The sequence below is a fragment of the Rhinolophus sinicus genome, linkage group LG07 (assembly GCF_036562045.2).
Source record: "Rhinolophus sinicus isolate RSC01 linkage group LG07, ASM3656204v1, whole genome shotgun sequence".
Taxonomy (NCBI): domain Eukaryota; kingdom Metazoa; phylum Chordata; class Mammalia; order Chiroptera; family Rhinolophidae; genus Rhinolophus; species Rhinolophus sinicus.
Genome location: NC_133757.1, coordinates 60,457,214 through 60,475,929, shown reverse-complemented (window position 1 = coordinate 60,475,929; position 18,716 = coordinate 60,457,214). Strand labels below are relative to the sequence as shown.

Genomic DNA, 18,716 nt, shown 5'->3' with positions numbered 1-18,716 from the left:
GATGGTTCAATTTTGGGATATACTTTAGAAGTATTTAGAATCAAAGTAGGTGGTTTTTATGTGGGAGGTGAAATCAAGGATGACTGATGTCTTTGGCTTAAGCATCTAGGTGGATGATCGTGCTTGTCACTGAGATGAGGACGAAGATAAAAGATTATTGCATGATGTGTATTTTAGAGAGTTTGGGGATCAAAAGTTATATTTTGGAGCTTTTTGACTGTGAGTTGCCTAGTTGGTATTCAAATGGCGATGCCAAGTTGGAACCTGAACATTAGAATCTGGAAGAAGGGATGAAGTCTGATCTAGGAATATAAATTTGGTAGTGATCAGAACATTGGAGGATTTTAAAACTCACGAGAACCTGCCATCAGTGCTATTATATTCTCTATTTGAAGAAGCAAAGATTGAGACTACAAAGGTTTAAGTAGCTTGCTCAAGGTCATAATTAGCACGTGATTGAGATAGGGTTCAAATTCAATTCTGTCCAAACTCATTCTGCCAAAGATAATGATTGCTTTAGTATTATTAATGCAACCTCAACTTTTTGTCCCATTTTATAGCTCCCAACCCTCTTTTTCATACATGGTTTCACTGGTGGAGAGAGTATATATACGAGTATATATAAAAAATTCCTACCCTCAGTTTTCAGGTGGTGAGTATGAAATATAGGGTTACTCAAATTAATTGATTAAGGTCCAAAGATATTTCTCAGGCAACCTTATTCTAGATTTGCAAGTTTTTCATCCATACCACATTATACTATACTGTACGGTCTCTTAATAAAAAAGGAGTCATGTGAACACTTTATCCCATCCCATTCATTTTAGTTCAGTTACAAATGTCCTTAATGAGTATTTGTTCTGAGCCCAGAGCTTTGGAGGCCAGAAAGAGGCAGATACTCTTAGCTGCCGAACTTTTGATTCATACAGTCAAGATGACCAGATGCCCTCACTCTTAAGACTTATTTTCCTTTTTATAGCCTTACAGCTCATCAGAGGCAGAGCCCTCACCAAATTTCGGAAAGCAGTGCACTGATCATTTTCTGTTTTTTACTGTTGTAGAAAAAAAGATACTTTATTTGGGTATTCAGACCTGAGTGACATGTATAATCTAAAGAAGAATCTCTGGTAAACAAATATCATAGACTTTCTTTTTCTTTTTTCTAAAATAAATTTTATTGGGGGATATTGGGGGACAGTGTTTTTCTCTAGGGCACATCAGCTCCAAGTCGTTGTCCTTCAGTCTAGTTATGGAGGTCGTAGGCCAGCTCCAAGTCCAGTCGCTGTTTTCAATCTTAGTTGCAAGGGGCACAGCCCATCATCCCATGCAGGAATTGAACCAGCAACCTTGTTGTTGAGAGCTCGTGCTCTAACCAACTGAGCCATCCTGCCGCCCATAGATTTTCTGATGATGGGCTAAGAAAGGGGAAATTACAAATGGGAAGAACCATTTTTCTTCTCCTACATTGTTTCCATAGCCAGCTCAAGGCTTCCACTATCCCATGTAACAAGAACTGTTTTTAAAACCTCTATCTCTCAGTTTCTATTTCCTACTATCATTGCCAGGTTATATATACTAATCACTTTCATGGGTAGGTTTTAACTCTTTTATTGTCATCATTATAGTACACTGTCTGGGTAACATTAGTTGTTCGACTCTGGTGCTGAGGCGAATGAGACTCCATTTGTCCTTTGTGCAGTTGAAGAGGCCTCTAAAGCGTGGGGCAAAGAGGAAGGGACAGAAGGAAGGAGGTATGAGGACTGGGCGGTTTCCAATTGCACCAGTTGAATGCTCTGACTCTCAGAATGTCAATGAAATATTGGGAGGGTGGGAGAATGCTGACCTCAGGAATGTCTCTGGGTTCTGTGCCTCATCAGTAGCCCCAGAGTCCACATGAGATTTCATTATCATGGAAATTAACAGCCTTGGGGATATTTGTTCATTCTTTCTTTCTTTATGAAATAAGGAAATGCTTATGCAGGCCATACTCTGTGCAGAGGGGACATTTTACAAGGAAAGTCCAGTGGTTTTGGAGTCAGAAGTCTTACATTTACAAACTCCCTAAACTATTTTTGAAATTAAAATTTTTTTTCAGTTACAGTTGACATTCAATATTATATTAGCTCCCTAAACCATTTAATAGATACACAGCAAGTCATGTAACCTCTCTGAGTCTTAGTTTCTCCACTGGCAAAACTGAGGATAATAATTCCTGTTCTGCTTAACCCACAAAATGTTGGTGGCACTCAAATGAGATGTACTGTGCGACAATGCTTTGTAGAGTAAAAACAAGTCCACCTATTGTATAGGAGGCATTACTTTAGATGCTGAGAGACTACAGAGAGGAATGAATGAACTCATTCCTTTACGATGAGCACCAAGACAAATGCATGGGAAACTTATTATTTTATTATTGATGCACAGCAAACTACTCCTAAATTTAGTGGCTTCAAACAGAAACCATTTTATTATATCTTATAGATTCTGCAGGTCAAGACCTTGGGCAGGGCTTGGTTGGGTGAGGTTTTTTTTTTCCTTCTTCTTCTCGTGGTATCAACTGAGATCATTTAGTTGTACTCAGCTGGTGGTAGATGGGCCAGTTTGGCAAGTTCAAGAGTGCTTCACTTATGTGTATTGCCCCTTGGCAGAGTGACGGAAGGCTGAGTCCAGCTGGAACTATCTGCTAGGGTGCCTACATGTGGCCTCCTCAGCATGATGTCTCAGGGCTGCTGGATTTCTTATGAGAAATGCAAGTGTCACAAGAGAACCAAATAGATGTTCCATGGCTGCTTAGAATGTAGCCTGGAAAATCAGTGTAATTTCCAGCACAATTTATAGTGTCCAAGTGAAACCAGTCAGAATTCAAAGGAAAGAACAGGGGTTAGTCTATACATGTTGATGCGGAAGTGGCAAGGCCATGTTCTAGAAAATCGTGTGAGATGGATGATGTTCATTCCCTCGGAAGATACAATTTGCTGCAGTCCTTCCGCTGGGTACTATGATCCACACCCCTCTCAAGTAAAAACTACTCTCGTTCCTTCTCTAAAGAATCTCAGAGTCTCACTCCATTATGGCCTCAGACCAAAGTCCAGGATCTTATCATCTAAATCAGGCCAAGGTGAGAATGAAGCTCCTTGGGTAGATTCTTGGATACAGCTGTCCAAGATCTCAGCCTGAAGACCTCAGTCTAAAAAGACAGGTTATCTGACCTCCCCAAACTCAATATGTAAAGATAAGGTAGTGATAGGATAACATTACCATCCATAAGCGAGAGAGGTAATGCGTAGGAGGCACGTAATGATTGTCCCCCCATAGCAAATCTGATATCCATCTAGGCTCATGTTATTAACATCTGAATAGGGCCTGTTACTGCTTCCTGGAAATGATTCTCCATCTGATCCATCCTCTGAGGTCTTGATTCTCCCTTCTAAGTCATCCTTACTTTTCCATAAAACTGTATATTCTGTTTGCAGCTGAATCGTTTTCTCAGTTGCTTCCTGCACATAAGAAGTTCAGGGATCCAAAAGTATATTTTTCATTCTACATTCTGTCTGTCTCATTTAGTCTAAGCTGGTATGCTTCTATCATTACAGTTTTTACAAATTTTTAAAATTAAGTTTATTGGTTGTTCACTACATTAGATGAAGACCACATCTACAAATTTCTTCGAGATAGGTTCTTCTCTAACTTGAGCTCCCCATCATGCTGCTATGGAGTTTTAGATGCTTTATTTTCTATCAGAGACTGTCTGTAACACACACCTTTCAGATTGTGGAAAGCCATCTCTGAAAAGTCTACAAGACACTATGTTAAGTATTTCTGAGGTTGTAAGAAATGATTTTACAGTTGTACCTTTGATTTCACGGGGTCCGCATTTTCTGAGTAACCTTCAGGATTTGTTCTTTGCATCAAGAACCTTTATTATTTTGGAATTTTCTGCTAGAAGAGACTGGGGTTAAGAAATAGTTTTATTTTTAAATCCAACAAGTCATAGCTTCTTCATATTTTTTCTAAATTTTGCTTGAAAACAAAATTCCTTCTTTATGGACTATCTATGTGTCTATGCTTACATTCTGATACACAGCTAAGAGCAAACAGGATACTTCAATATTCTTCTTGATACTTTCTTTGCCAGATCCATCCATTTATTAAGTAGATTTTTCTATTTTCTGCATTATTGCAGGTAACAGTTTTGCTAAATTTTCTGCCACTATGTAACAAGGGTACTCTTTCCTCCAGCTTCCAATAACATTTCCTCACTTTCCTTTAAACTGTTATAGTACGTCTCCTCGAGGTTCACTTTGCTTCCACTAAAAATCTCTTAAAGGTCCTTCTAGATTCCTCCTGTTACATAGTCCCAAAGTCAATTCCATGTGTTTTATATTTTTCTTATAGTGCCACCATACTTCCAGGTGCCAAATTCTGTTCAAGTGATTATTACTGCATGACAAATGTCCCAAAATTTTCTATTATAAACAGCAGTTTTATTGTATCTGAAGCATTCTGCATGTCAGAAATTTGGTCAGGGCTTGGTTTGGTGATTCTTTTGACATTAACTGAGATCACTTAATGGTTATCAACTGTCTGATAGACTGATCTTAAGGGTCTAAGATGGCTTCACTTACGTGTCTAGTGCTTTGGCAAAGGTGACTGGAAGGCTGATTCATCTGGGACTGGTGCCAGAATAACTATATGTGAGTTTTGCAGCACAGTGGTCTCAGGGCTGTTGAAGTTTTTCCATGGCAGTTGGCTTCTCCTTGATAAGTGGTTCTAAATGCGAGGTGCTTCTTTCTCCCAGATATTTGAAAATGTCTGGAGATGTTTTTGATTGTCACACTGGGGGAGGTAATGCTACTGACATCTAGTTGATAGAGGTCAGGGATGCTGCTAAGCATCCTACAATGTGTAGGACAGCCCCCCACAGCAAAGAATTAATTATCTGGCCCAAAAAGTTAATGATGCCAAAGTTGGAAGGCCCTGTCCGAGAGCAAGCACCCCAAGAGTCAAGCAGAACCTTCACAGCCTTTTCCAACCTAGCTTCAAAGACATGTAGCATCAAATTCAGACCAGATTTAAAGAGAGCAGAATTAAAATTCACTTCTTGATAGAGGGTGGTGAAGTCACATTATAGAAGAGCATGTGGGATGTCACAACCATCTTTAGAAAATATAATCTGCCACAGGAACTGTCAGGGAGATCTGAATGTGATTAGTGCCATGAAAAAAGGCCAAGCATAATGCTTTAAGGATGCAGGGGGTGCATATCTTTTCAAATTAATGTTTTGGATTTCTTTGGATATAATCTCACTTATATATGGAATCTAAAGAACAAAATAAATGAACAAACAAAATAGCAACAAACTCATAGATACAGAGAACAAACTGATGGCTGCCAGATGGGAGGGGAGTTGGGGGGCTGGGTGAAAAAGGTGAAGGGATTAAGAAGTACAAATTGGTAGTTACAAAATAGTCATGGGCATGTAAAGTACAGCATATGGAATATAGTCAATAATGTTGTAACAACTATATATAGTGCTAGGTGAGTACGAAACTAATCAGAGGGATCACTGCATAAATTATTTAAATGCCTAAACACTATGCTTTACACCTGAAACTAATATAAAGTAATACTGAATGTCAACTGTAATTGAAAAATGAAAATGATTTTAAAAAGGATGCTGGAGGACCTGTCACTTTTGGTTAGAGGGATAAAATGGAGTTTTCTGAAAATATGACAATTAAACAATTTTTAAAAATAATAAATTAAACCTGAAAGGATAGTGTTTTGAAAATATCGATTGGAAGGTAGAATAGAGAGAAGGAACAATTGAAATAAAGGTATCAACTATTAGGGATCAATAAACTATGGCCTTTGGGCCAAATTCAGCCTGCTACTTAATTTGTAAGTAAAGTTTATTGAAACCCATTTATACTCATTGAGTAATTAATTGACCACAGAGACCACGTTGCCCCCAAAAACCTAAAATATTTACTGTTAATTCTTTATAGAAAAATTTTCTTACTCCTAGACCAATTTGTTAATTTATTTGTTCAAGAAATACTTGTTAAGTGCATGCTACATTCCAGAAATTGTATCAGATGTTGAGCAAAAACAAACTCAACAGATATAATTTCTATCATGGAATTTTCCAAGACTGAATCAAAAAGAAACAGAAAATGTGAACTGACTGATTACTACTAATAAAATTGAATCAGTAATAAAAAAACTCCTCACAGACAAAAGTCCTGGACAAGATGACTTCACAGGTGAATTTTAACAAGCATTAAAAGAATTTACACGTGTCCTCAAACTATTCCAAAAAGTTCAAGAGGAAGGGAGTCTCCCGAGGTCATTCTGCAAGGCCGCAATTACCCTGATGCCAACACCAGACAAAGACATTACAAAAAAAGAAAATTATAGGCCGTTATATTTGATGGATATCAATGCAAATATACTTAACAAAATGTTACCAAGCTGAATTCAGCAATATATTAAAAAGTTCATACACCATGATCAAGTGGGATTTATTCTTGGATGCAAGGTTGGTTCAATATCCACAAATCAATTAATGTAATACACCACATAAACAAAGCAAAAAGATAAAAATCATATGATCATTTTAATAGATACAGAAAAAGTATTCAACAAAATCCATCCATTTATGATAAAAACTCTCAACAAAGTGGGGATAGAGGGAAAATACCTCAACTTAATGAAGGTCATATATATAACAAACTCACAGCTAACATCATACTCAGTGGGGAAAAGCTAAAAGCGTTCTCCCTAAGATATAGAACAAGACAAAGACACCCACTTTCATTACTTTTATTCAACATAGAATTGGAAATCCTAGCCACAGGAATCAGACAAGAAAAATAAATAAAAGATATCCAAATTGGAAAAGCAAAATTAAAACTGTCATTATTTGCATAGGACATGATGCTATATATTGAGAACCCAAAAGATTCCACCAAAAAGCTATTAGAACTGATAAATGAATTCAGTGAAGTATCAGGAAACAAAATTAATATTCAGAAACCAATTGCATTTTTATACACCAATAGCAAACTATCTGAAAGAGAAATTAAGAAAACAATCCTATTTACAATTGCATCAAAAATAAATAAAATACCTAGGAATAAATTTAACCAAGGAGGTGAAAGACCTGTACTTGGAAAATTGTAAGACATTGAAGAAAGAAAGAAGATACAAATAAATAGAAGCATATCCTGTGTTCATGAATGGGAAGAATTAACATCATTAAAATGTCCATACTGGGGCTGGCCTGGTGGCTCAGGTGGTTAGAGCTCCATGCTCCTAACTCCGAAGGCTGCCGGTTCGATTCCCACATGGGCCAGTGGGCTCTCAACCACAAGGTTGCCAGTTCAATTCCTCAAGTCCTGCAAGGGATGGTGGGCAGCGCCCCCTGCAACTAAGATTGAACATGGCACCTTGAGCTGAGCTGCCACTGAGCTCCGGGATGGCTCAGTAGGTTGGAGCGCATCCTCTCAACCACAAGGTTGCCGGTTCGAGTCCCGCAAGGAATGATGGGCTGTGCCCCCTGTAATTAGCAACGGCAACTGGACCTGGAGCTGAGCTGCACCCCCCACAACTAAGATTGAAAGGACAACAACTTGACTTGGAAAAAAAGAAATGTCCATACTACCCAGAGCAATCTATAGATTCAATGAAATCCCTACCAAAATACCAATGGCATTTTCCACAGAATTAGAACAAATAAAAACCCTGAATATCCACACAATCTTCAAGAAGAACAAAATTGCAGGTATCAAGCTACCTGATTTCAAACTATACTACCGTGTTTCCCTGAAAATAAGACCTAGCCAGACCATCAGCTCTAATGCGCCTTTCGGAGCAAAAATTAATATAAGACCCAGTCTTATGTTATATTGTATTATGTAAGACCAGGTATTTATTATATTATATTACATTATATTATATCACATCACATCACATCACATCACATCACATCACATCTTACCCAGTCTTATATAAGATGGGTCTTATATTATATCAAAATAAGACCAAGTCTTATATTAATTTTTGCTCCAAAAGACGCATTAGAGCTGATGGTCTGGCTAGGTCTTATTTTCAGGGAAAAACTGTATAAAGCTATAATAATTAAAACTGCATAGTACTGGCATAAAAACAGATGCATAGATCAATGGAACCGAATAGAAAGCCCAGAAATAATCCAATGCCTATATGGTCATTTAATATATGACAAAGGAGGCAAGAATATTCAGTGGGGTAAAGACAGTCTACCCAATAAATTGTGTTGGAGAAAATGGACATATCTGTGCAAAAAAATGACACTGAACCACCTTCTCACATCATGTACAAGAATAAAGTCAAAATAGATTAAAGACTTAAGTGTAAGACCTGAATCCATAAAAGTCCCAGAAGAAATCATAGGCAGTAAACTCTGACATTGCTCTCAGTAATATTTTTTTTCTGTTCTGTCTTCTCAGGCAAAGGAAATAAATAAATAAATAAACAAACAAACAAATAAATAAATAAATAAGACTACGTCAAACTAAAAAGTTTGTACAAAGGAAACCATCAACAAAACAAAAAGACAGCCTACTGAATAGGAGAAGATATTTGCCAGTAATACCACTGATAAGCGGTTAATATCCAAAATTTATACAGAACTCATACAACTCAACACCAAAAGAACAAACAATACAATTTAAAAATAGGCAGAGGAACTTAATAGATATTTCTCCAAAGCAGACATACACATGGCCAACAGACATAAAGAGATACTCAACATCACTAATCACCAGAGAAAAGCAAATTAAAACCGCAATGAGATATCACCTCACACCTGTCAGGATAGCTATCAACAATAAATCAACAAACAGGTGTTGGCAAGGATGTGGAAAAAAGGGAACCCTCATGCACTGTTGGTGAGATTACAAATTGATGTAACCACTATGGAAAATGTTTGGAGGTTCCTCAAAAATTAAAAATAGAACTACCTTATGACCCAGCAATTGCACTCTTGGGTACTTCTCTGAAAAATCCAAAATGCTAATTCAAAAAGATATGTGCACCCCTATGTTCACTGCAGCATTACTTACAGTAGCCAAGATATGGAAGCAACCCAAGTGCCCATCAATAGATGATTGGATAAAGAAGAAGTGGTGCATATATACAATGGAGTATTACTCTGCCATAAAAAGAATGAAATTTTACCATTTGCAACACATGGATGGACCTAGAGGGTACTATGCTGCATGAAATAAGTCAGACTGAGACAAACAAATGCCACATGATCTCATATATGGAATCTAAAGAACAAAATACATGAACAAACAAACAGAAACAGACTCATAGATACAGAGAATACTGATGATTGCCACAGGGATGGGGTTTGGGGACCTGGGTGAAAGAGGAAGGGATTAAGAAATATAAATTGGTAGTTACAAAATGGTCATGGGATATAAAGTAAATTATAGGGAATATAGTCAATAATATGATAATAACTATGTATAGTGCCAGGTGGGTGCTCGAGTAGTCAGGTGGATCACTGCGTAAATCATAAATATCTAACCACTATGCTGTACACTTGAAATTAATACAAAATAATATTGAATGTCTGTAATTCAATATTATTTAAAACTATTAAACTATGATTTAAAAAATAAAATAAAATTGCTATGTACAAAAATAAAAAAATAAAAAAATATAGTGTATTTGAGAATAGATAGACATAAATTTTAAAATACTGTGGAAAGTATCTCTACATGCCATGGCTAGTGTGCAGGGGTTCATCAGAGGGGGTAGCCTTGTTATAAGGTGCAAGGAAGGATCTCTAGAATGATCTGCAGAGGACAACCAAGAGAGAACAAAGGAAGAGGAGAGTGCTCTAGGGAAAGGAAATGGCCTGGATTTTAGAGGAAGTATGATGAGAGACACCTGCTGCTTTTTTTCAATGCAAGATCTCATAGTACTGGCAGTGTCTTCTCAGACTTCTGATTGATACATAGTGTATATAGTCTGTATGGTGATATTAATTCCAGTCAATTTGAACTGGCAAGAATTTGTTATGCTGCTAGTGTGGGCCCAAGCATAGGAGACACCTGAGAGCAAAGAGGGTATTTTGAGTAACAATAGCTAATGTCTGTTAATAACTAATAAGATGAGGACATCTAAGCCCAGAGAAAGAATATGACTAATTCTAGAGAATTGCCAGAGGTCTGTCAGTATAAGAATGGAGGAACCAGAATTCCAGCCTGGCTTGTCTCATTGCAGACCCCTCCTATGCTAGAACTTTCTGTTTATTTAGAGAGACAATACCAATATACCTAAAACAATTAGAGCGAGATACAAAATCAACATTACAGTTATAAGCTATATTGCAGTACAGCTTCAAAATGAAAATAGCTTTATTGTTTTTCTTCTGTTTATAGTAGCAATGCTTCTGCTCAGTAAAACAATTTAGACATTACAGGATTGTACAGTGCAAGAGATGAGCATTCCTGTAATGCTATCACTCTGCCTGATGCCAGAAATAGCCACTTACAACTACCTTTCTGTCTTCGGCGTGCACGTGCATCATCTCACAAAAAGAAATAAACATTACAAACAGATGGGCCATATTATATATACAAATGAAACCTATATTTTGAAACCTATTTTTCTCCATGCACACTGTTTGAAGGTAAAACTGGGCTTATGTTCTTCCTAAACCTTTGTAAAGATGTATTCAGTTCTTCTAGATTGACAGATAATTTATTGGTCACTTGATATGCCTTTAGATCCAGCTAGTTCAAGGACACTGACACAAGTGTACCAACATCGGTCAAAGTTACTGTCACCATTACCATCCTTGCCGACAGGTGATCATCTTTGCCAAAGGGTCGTAGTTGGGTCACTTATAGGCACACGTTAGTGCCATTACCTCATCTCTCCATCACACGGCTCCATCCTTTTCAAAATCACTATCAATATGTGTGTGTGTGTGTGTGTGTGTGTGTGTGTGTGTGTGTAACAAGTCAGGTTGATTTAGATGCAATACTCTGCAATAAATTTACCCGTTTTACTCATTTTAGGTATACAGTGTTTGATCAGCTCTGACAAACATGTAGAGTAGTATCATCACAGCACTCAATAGTTCGAGCACTTCCATTACCCTCAGATAGCCCTCCTCTACATTTAATGCCCTCCTCCCACTGCTGTCCCCAGGTAACCTCTGATTTACTTTTTTTTTTTTTTTTTAAGATTTTATTGGGGAAGGGGAACAGGACTTTATTGGGGGAACAGTGTGTACTTCCAGGACTGTTTTTTCCAACTCAAATTGTTGTCCTTTCAATCTTAGTTGTGGAGGGTACCATTCAGCTTCAAGTTGTTGTCCTTTCAGTCTTAGTTGTGGAGGGTGCAAGTGAGCTCCAGGTCCAGTTGCCGTTGCTAGTTACAGGGGGCGCAGCCCACCATCCCTTGTGGGATTCGAGGAATCGAACTGGCAGCCTTGTGGTTTGGTTGAGAGGACATGCTCCAACCAACTGAGCCATCTGGGAGCTCAGCGGCAGCTCAGCTCAAGGTGCCGTGTTCAATCTTAGTTGAAGGGGGCACTGCCCACCATCCCTTGCGGAACTCGAGGAATCGAACTGGCAACCTTGTGGTTGACAGCCCACGCTCCAACCAACTGAGCCATCCAAGAGGCAGCTCAGCTCAAGGTGCTGAGTTCAATCTTAGTTGCAGGGGGCGGAGCCCACCATCCCTTCGGAGCTAGGAGCATGGAGCTCTAACCGCCTGAGCCACCGGGCCGGCCCCTGATTTACTTTTGAGAGCTATATTACCTTTTCAAGAAAGTCATATAAATGGAATCATGAAGTAGGTGGTCTCTTGTGTCTGGCTTCATTCACTTGGTATAATGCTTTTGAGCTTCATTCAGAATGTGGCATGTGTGACAAGCTTGTTGCTTTTTATTGCTGAGAAGTATTATATTGAATAAATAGGCCACACTTTGTTTCTCCATTCACTGATCACATGATCAACATGTGGAGTGTTTCCATTTTTGGCTCTAATGAATAAAGCTTCTACGAACATCCAATGTACTGACCTTTGTGTGGACACATTTTAGGTTTCCCTTAGGTAAATGACTAGGAGTGGAAATGCTGGGTGGTATGTTCAGTATACTTATGTTTAACTTGGTAGGACACTGCCAAACTGTCTTCCAGTTTGGCTGCAACTTTTGCTTTCCAGATCGTCACCAACACTTGGTAATGTCAATCGGATTTTAGCCACTCTAGTGAGGTTAAGTGGTATGTCCTGTGGCCTTATTTTGCACTTCCATGATGACTCAGGATTTTGAGCATACATATTTTCATGTGCATATTATCCTTTCACATATCTTCTTTGGAAAAATCAGTCCTTTCTCTATTTTTTAAAAATTGGGTTGTTTGTCCTATAATTGAGATATAAGATTTCTTCACGTACACTGAATATAAGTCTTACACTACATACACATATATCTGATACTGTTCCATAATTTTTAAATGCTCTGTTCTAGTATTCTTCTTTCAGTCCACACAGTGGAGGCCTGATGGGAAGAGCTGATGAGTGTATGTGGCCTCCCTTCTCTCTAGGCCCCCAGGGAGACTCCCTGTTGTGCTGGCCTCCACTTGACCATTAGGTTTTTGGTAAAATTTCATTTTTTCTTCTTACCCCCTTTTATAACTACCACTCTTTTGCCCTATCCTCTGCCCAAAATGAAACACTTATTGTGTCCAGTCTTTCCTTCCAGATGGTCTTGTGATGGCAGGTCTCTTAGACACTACATTTTTAAAAATATATTTTTCTTGATTATCTGACTTTTTGTTTGTTTGTTATAATGAGAGCAACGTTATCTTCCTGCTTTCTGTGTCTTAAGCAGCAGAGGAACTGCCTCCATCCTCAATGTTACTGTGACAGAAAGACTCCCATTGTTACTGCCCATTGCAGTCCATCTGTCCTTCCATTCCTGCATGGGCCCAGGGAGCCCTCTGTGCCCGGAACCGTCAGATAGTGGAGGCTAGAATTTGGGCATGTCCATGGTCTCCATCATGATTGACCTGGTTGCCAGAGTAGCGACACTTCTGCTCGTATTCCTTGTCCTCCATTCCAACACCATGGGAAAATACCTTTTTCTCATCCTTGCTAAAGGTTTTTCGTGAAGACCCCATATGTGATAGCTCTCTGGTCGATTTTACTCTTTTTTCAGTGTCTCATGGCCCTACCTTCTGGACATTTAGCATAAGTTCTGTTCTCACAAAATGCTCAGTTCCCTGTGCAGATTGTGCTGGCCTGAGACTTTCAGTTCTCTCTGCCTCAGAGTGAGTCTCCTTCCCCCTCCTACTCAGCACATCTGGAGCGCCAGCTAAGGTCTCGGCCCCTTTCTCGGTGGGTACATGTGACCTGATGGTCACATCCTGCGGTGCATACTCTCCAAGGCCCACACCTGAGTGGCCCTGACATACTGGAATTCCCAAAATGAACTCTTAAATTAGACATTAGTTGAGGAATCCTAACTACAAATATTAATATTCTGTCATCAGATTCTTATACTGTACTTCCAAGATACTGTGTTTGTGTCTAAACATGTCCCTGCATTTAGCCAAAGCTTAAAATGTGCAACTGACTATTTAAAATCAGTGCTGACTGAATACCCCAATTCAAGCTGATTCAAGATGTGGGTTTCCCCCTCACCCCTTCCCCATCCAAGGCTGTGATCCTCTGAAACATATGCTGAACCCATGTGTTTTCCAATAAAAATGGACAAAGGAACAAAAGCTAATAAAAGGTTGTTATTTTAGAGAAGTCCACACACCGCCATGATAATAAATGCACTGTGGCCATCGCTACTGAAACCTGTATCTCAGCTGAAGTTGTCTGTGCTTGGCTAACGGTAATTATTGGTTGATGAGGACACAGCTTGCATGGGACTCCAGCTATGACTGTGAGGTTTGACAGTCATGGTCATAAAACTTCACTTCCTGTTTCCAGTGCTCTGCCCAGACAAGCTTACCACCAAAGTGTTATTCACTCAGTTGTGAAATGGGACAAGTTAAGTTATTGCTCTTGTTGGACATAGTTAAACATGAGGTATGGGATTAATGAAACTTTCCTTCCTTCCTTCCTTCCTTCCTTCCTTCCTTCCTTCCTTCCTTCCTTCCTTCCTTCCCTTCCCCTCCCTCCCTCCCTCCCTCCCTCCCTCCCTCCCTCCCTCCCTTCCTCCAATTGGTAAGGTTCTGTATATGCAACTGGTCATATTTTTTCTTGGGGCTGTAAGCAGTTGGATTGCCTCCCCTCTCCTTCTTGCCTCCCATGAAAAGAAAACAGCACTTTAAGACACCTTGATAATTAGATTACAGACCACAAAGTCCAGTCTCTCACAGGAGGCCTGACCCATTGTGTTCCAAATCTCCACATCTCACAACTCAAACATTAAAATGTTCGACTCCAGAAAAATATTTGCCTGAGACCAGTGATTTATGTAATTTATTCTCCAATTTGCTGATCTCTGAGCAGTTGTTTGTCATAATCAGATCTTGAGACCATATATATCTCCTTTCAAGTAGTGATTGTGCTATAACCTCTGGCTCCACGCACACTTCTGGTATGGGTAAGGGCAGATCTCGGTGGTGAATGAAAACCATGGTTATCTTATCAAATAGAGGCAGTTCTCATTGTGTTTAACAGTGCTGGAAATTAGTTTTTCAGGCACTGATCTTGACAGGTCAGCTGTCAAAATGGGTGTCTATGGCCATAAATTCATCCATCCCATGGACAAAATTCTGTCAGTGAAATACAAGCGTCAACACACTTATGTACTGACGAAATGGTCTGCAGCTGTATGACTAAGTGTCGGGACTTCTTTGGGTATAAGGTTTTCCTGGCTCCCCATTTATCAAGCGTATCAGCCTCATTTGGCTTTTATCGACTGAAACGCTTTCCTCGGGCATTTTGAACCTGGAGAACCAGGCGCCCTCAGGACGTAGGTGGGGTGCAGCCTCTTGTACTCTTGGTAGGCTCCAAGCTTGGGAATCCATTTAAAGGCTTTATTTTATTAAAAAAAAAAAAATCCGCTGGAGTCTGTTTGGACTGTGTCTTTCTTTGTTCTGGTCTTACATATCAGATGTCCCCTTCTGAGGGTTGGCCTTCCTCAGAAATGATGAAGGTTTGCTACTCTGGTCTTAAGATTTGGGCAAGAGCACAAAGCTTCGTGGAAATAGGGGGACTCACTCAGCCTGGGACTCTCAGCTTCAGGCTGTTACGAGGGAATAAACTCCCGCCCAACTCAAAAGATCCCTGATCCTGGAACATGGCTGCTCTTTGATGTGTTTGAAGGCAGAATTTTGGTTTCACTTTGAAGTTTGTTTGTTTTTCTCTTTGTCAGTACAAAATGCCTGAAGGCCTGGGAGAGATAACTCTCTATTAAGGAACTAAATAAATAATTAATAATAAAACATTAAAAAAAAAGGCTTAAAGCCCTAAGTACTTTCAGACAAAAATATAGGAATAACAACAGGCTTGGAGGAATTCTTTTTCCTCTCATGAAGTTCTACTTTGATTTAAATGGCCTTGCCTTAGGGTTGTCTGAGTAGCAACTAACATGATTTGGTGCCATCCCTCTTCTTTCATGGAAAAAGCGTGCCTGTCTTCATGGAGGGTAGCAGGAGCCACATTCCTGTCTCCAAACCTGACCGTTTTGGAGAGATCATAGAATGTGAGATGGCTTGCTGGACGAACTTACAATGTGTCTCTTCTAGGAGATGTGCACTCCTTGACTACAGCTCCTTGAAACCAGAGGACTGATTTATTGGGTTCTGACTCTTAGATTGGCCTTGACATACCAACAGATAATTTGATTGCTTTCTTCCATTCAGTCCTCTATCATGCAAGTACATGTGACAGGATTTCGCTTAATTGCCTGTGCTAGTTATTTTTATCAAAAGCTTATTTTCCCTTCTGTGAAAGTATTGAAAAACCTGTTAAAAACATAGAAGACCATAAGGAAATAATACTGATTATTCGTAAATTTACCACCTAGATACATTTACATATTACATTTTTATCATATCTCCTCCCATTTTTAGCACCACTTTTTCTAAAAAATAAATAATAATTAAGGTTGTTGTACACACAGTTTTATATTCTGATTCTTCACTTTGTGATTATTCAGTTATTTTACAACAGATCATTTCAAAATGATTTTCTCCTTTGAACAGTCCCTAAACATGGTAGGCAGGGAAGTTATTTTATTTCATTTTATAGATAAGAAAATGAAATTTCAGTGAAGTTAAATTTATTCAGCAAATATTTGTTGACTGGCTTCTGTGTTTTAAGCACTGTGCTGTCTGAGGTCACTCAGATAAGTAAGTGGCGGAAACACAGTTAGAATATGTCTGCCGACTCATAAACATATGCTAATTCCACTCCTCCAAGTTCCTAGCTTTTTCCACAAATCTATAGCAGTTACCGTAAGTTGATCTTTGAGAGAATATGGCATTTAAGACAAGGTTGGACACCCTGAGATGGGAATAAGCAGGACAAGGTCTAGTTCATGAGCCAGAGACTCTCGACAGTTTATGAAGATGGGATTTTTGATCCCAGGGGAGAGGGTGAGAAACCCAGGTAACACAGCTGGATCACAGACTTAGTTCCAGAATGGAAGACAGTGGAGATCATTTGTACTACAGCTTTGCGTAAGTGGTGGCGATTGGCTAAGCATTTCATTTGCTGTGAGGAATGTAAGGGCAACGGGGAACTGGGTGTGGGCTATCTGCACAACCTCTGCAACTTTTCTGTAAATTGAAAACTATTCTAAAGTGAACACTTATTTTTTAAAAACATGAGTAAGAGTTTACCAGACTAAGCTGAAGAGAAATGGCATTCTGGGCAAAGGAAACATATACAATGAGTCAGGAGGGAATACGATGTACTTGAGAAAGGTTAGGGATTTGAGGGGTTGCAGTGTACTGTGGCTATGTACAAGAAGTGAGGCTGAAAGTCAGGGTTGGGTCTGGATTAGGAAGCTCTTTAGTTTATGCCAAGCTTAAAAGTAGTAGGATTTATCCTGCACGAAATGGGAGGCCATTAAAACAATTTAATTGACGTAGTTCATGTTTGAGTTTGTTTTTTATAAAGGTACCTATCAGCACATTGGAGAAGGGCTGTACGAGAAGAAGGTTCGGGTAATGAGATCAATGGGAGGGCTGTTGCTATGCTCTGGGACAGAGGTACTGCCCTCAGCCAGGCAGTGGGCTAGAAGCACAGGGGTATGGACAGGCATTGAGAGGCAGAACCCTTCTTGGAGCTGAACTAAAACCCCGGAAGGACCTGGCTTCATCCTTACTGCTTTTTCCTGCCTCTATTCTCCATTCTCATGAGTGGTTACAAGTCCAATAGGAAGACAGGTAAAGCCTGGTTGAGCAAGGCCCCCCAGAACCCCACTGCAGGCACTCATGCATGCCAGGGCAGCAGAGTCGAGATGCCCCTTCCCCCGTGCCAGGGAGGTTCAGCAGCAGGTGTTAGAAATGTAAGTCCTGGTGGAGGGCAGGATATTTAGTCCCTTGGACAGATATGGCTTCTTGAGGATGAGATTGCCTTCCTTAGGACTCTAAGTCACTGAGATGGTCCAGGGGCCTTCATAACGCCACCCAACCAGGCGGTGCAGCAGACCACCCCTCAGGGTTTAATGGCTCCAATGCCTATGTCACAATTTATGGGGATGAGATGCAGGTAGCCCAAATACACACCAGGAGTTCCCTGAGTGCATGTTGGTGGGTCCAAAGAAGGCAGGGAATCAATACCTTGACTCCTTTGGCTGAGTTTGTTCTCTTCCCTTTGACCAGCATTTTAATCTAGGCACAGGAACTGATTCTGGGTCCTACTGCTGTTTCCTGAGACCTAATGGAGAAACAGCAGTGAGGTTTCGTTCTCACTGTACCAGTCCCAGAGTGTGGTATCTTTGATGTTCTTGTACAGGACCTTGGGTATATCTTAACTGCTCTTCACAGCAGTGTTCCTAAAATTAGTTAGTGGCGGCTCTGGGGAGCTCCTCACAATACATGGCCATGCTCTTAACTAAATGGTTCGTTCATCACTGCCAGGCATCCTATTATTTAGGAAGGACTGGGTCTTACTTGGTATCATGTCTGTGGTGACAGCAGGAGTTTCCATGTTCTTTTTCACCTGGTTCTAGAACCACACGTCTCATTCTGATGTTCCTACTCGAGGCCGAGGAGTATCTTCCAGGTGGAATGGCCCCACAGATTCTGGAACTCTGGCCTCAGAGTAAAGGCTCAGTGTGCAGATCCTGCTACAGATGGCAAGACTATGGGAAATGCTGGGAGAGTAGAAGTGTCCTTAAGCGGCACTATTGGTGGCTCCTGTACCTGCTGGCCCTTTTCCACAGAGGGGTGGTTCTCCTGCTCGGCTTGTCTTGCGCTTTTCCTTGCCAAAGAGCAGACACTGCCTGAGGCAGTCTGATTCTTTAACCCCTTGCTGCTTAAATGGTGGCCATGGATTGCAGCAGCAGCATCACCCGAGAGCTTGTTAGACAGGTATAATCTTAGGCCCTGGAACCAGAAAGTGCATGTGAAGTCCTTGGGTGACTTCTGGGCCTGTCACACTTTGAGGGTCACTGCTTTAATCTACAGTGTGCTTCAGGCCTTGGTTGTGCATTAGTATTACCCGAGGAACTA

General features: G+C 40.0%; 1 protein-coding gene across 2 annotated transcripts in view; it reads left to right on the top strand.

Annotated features, from left to right (window-relative positions):
• Positions 1 to 18,716, top strand: part of GRID1 (glutamate ionotropic receptor delta type subunit 1) — a 702,415-nt gene that overhangs the window by 558,437 nt on the left and 125,262 nt on the right. The window lies entirely within an intron of this gene.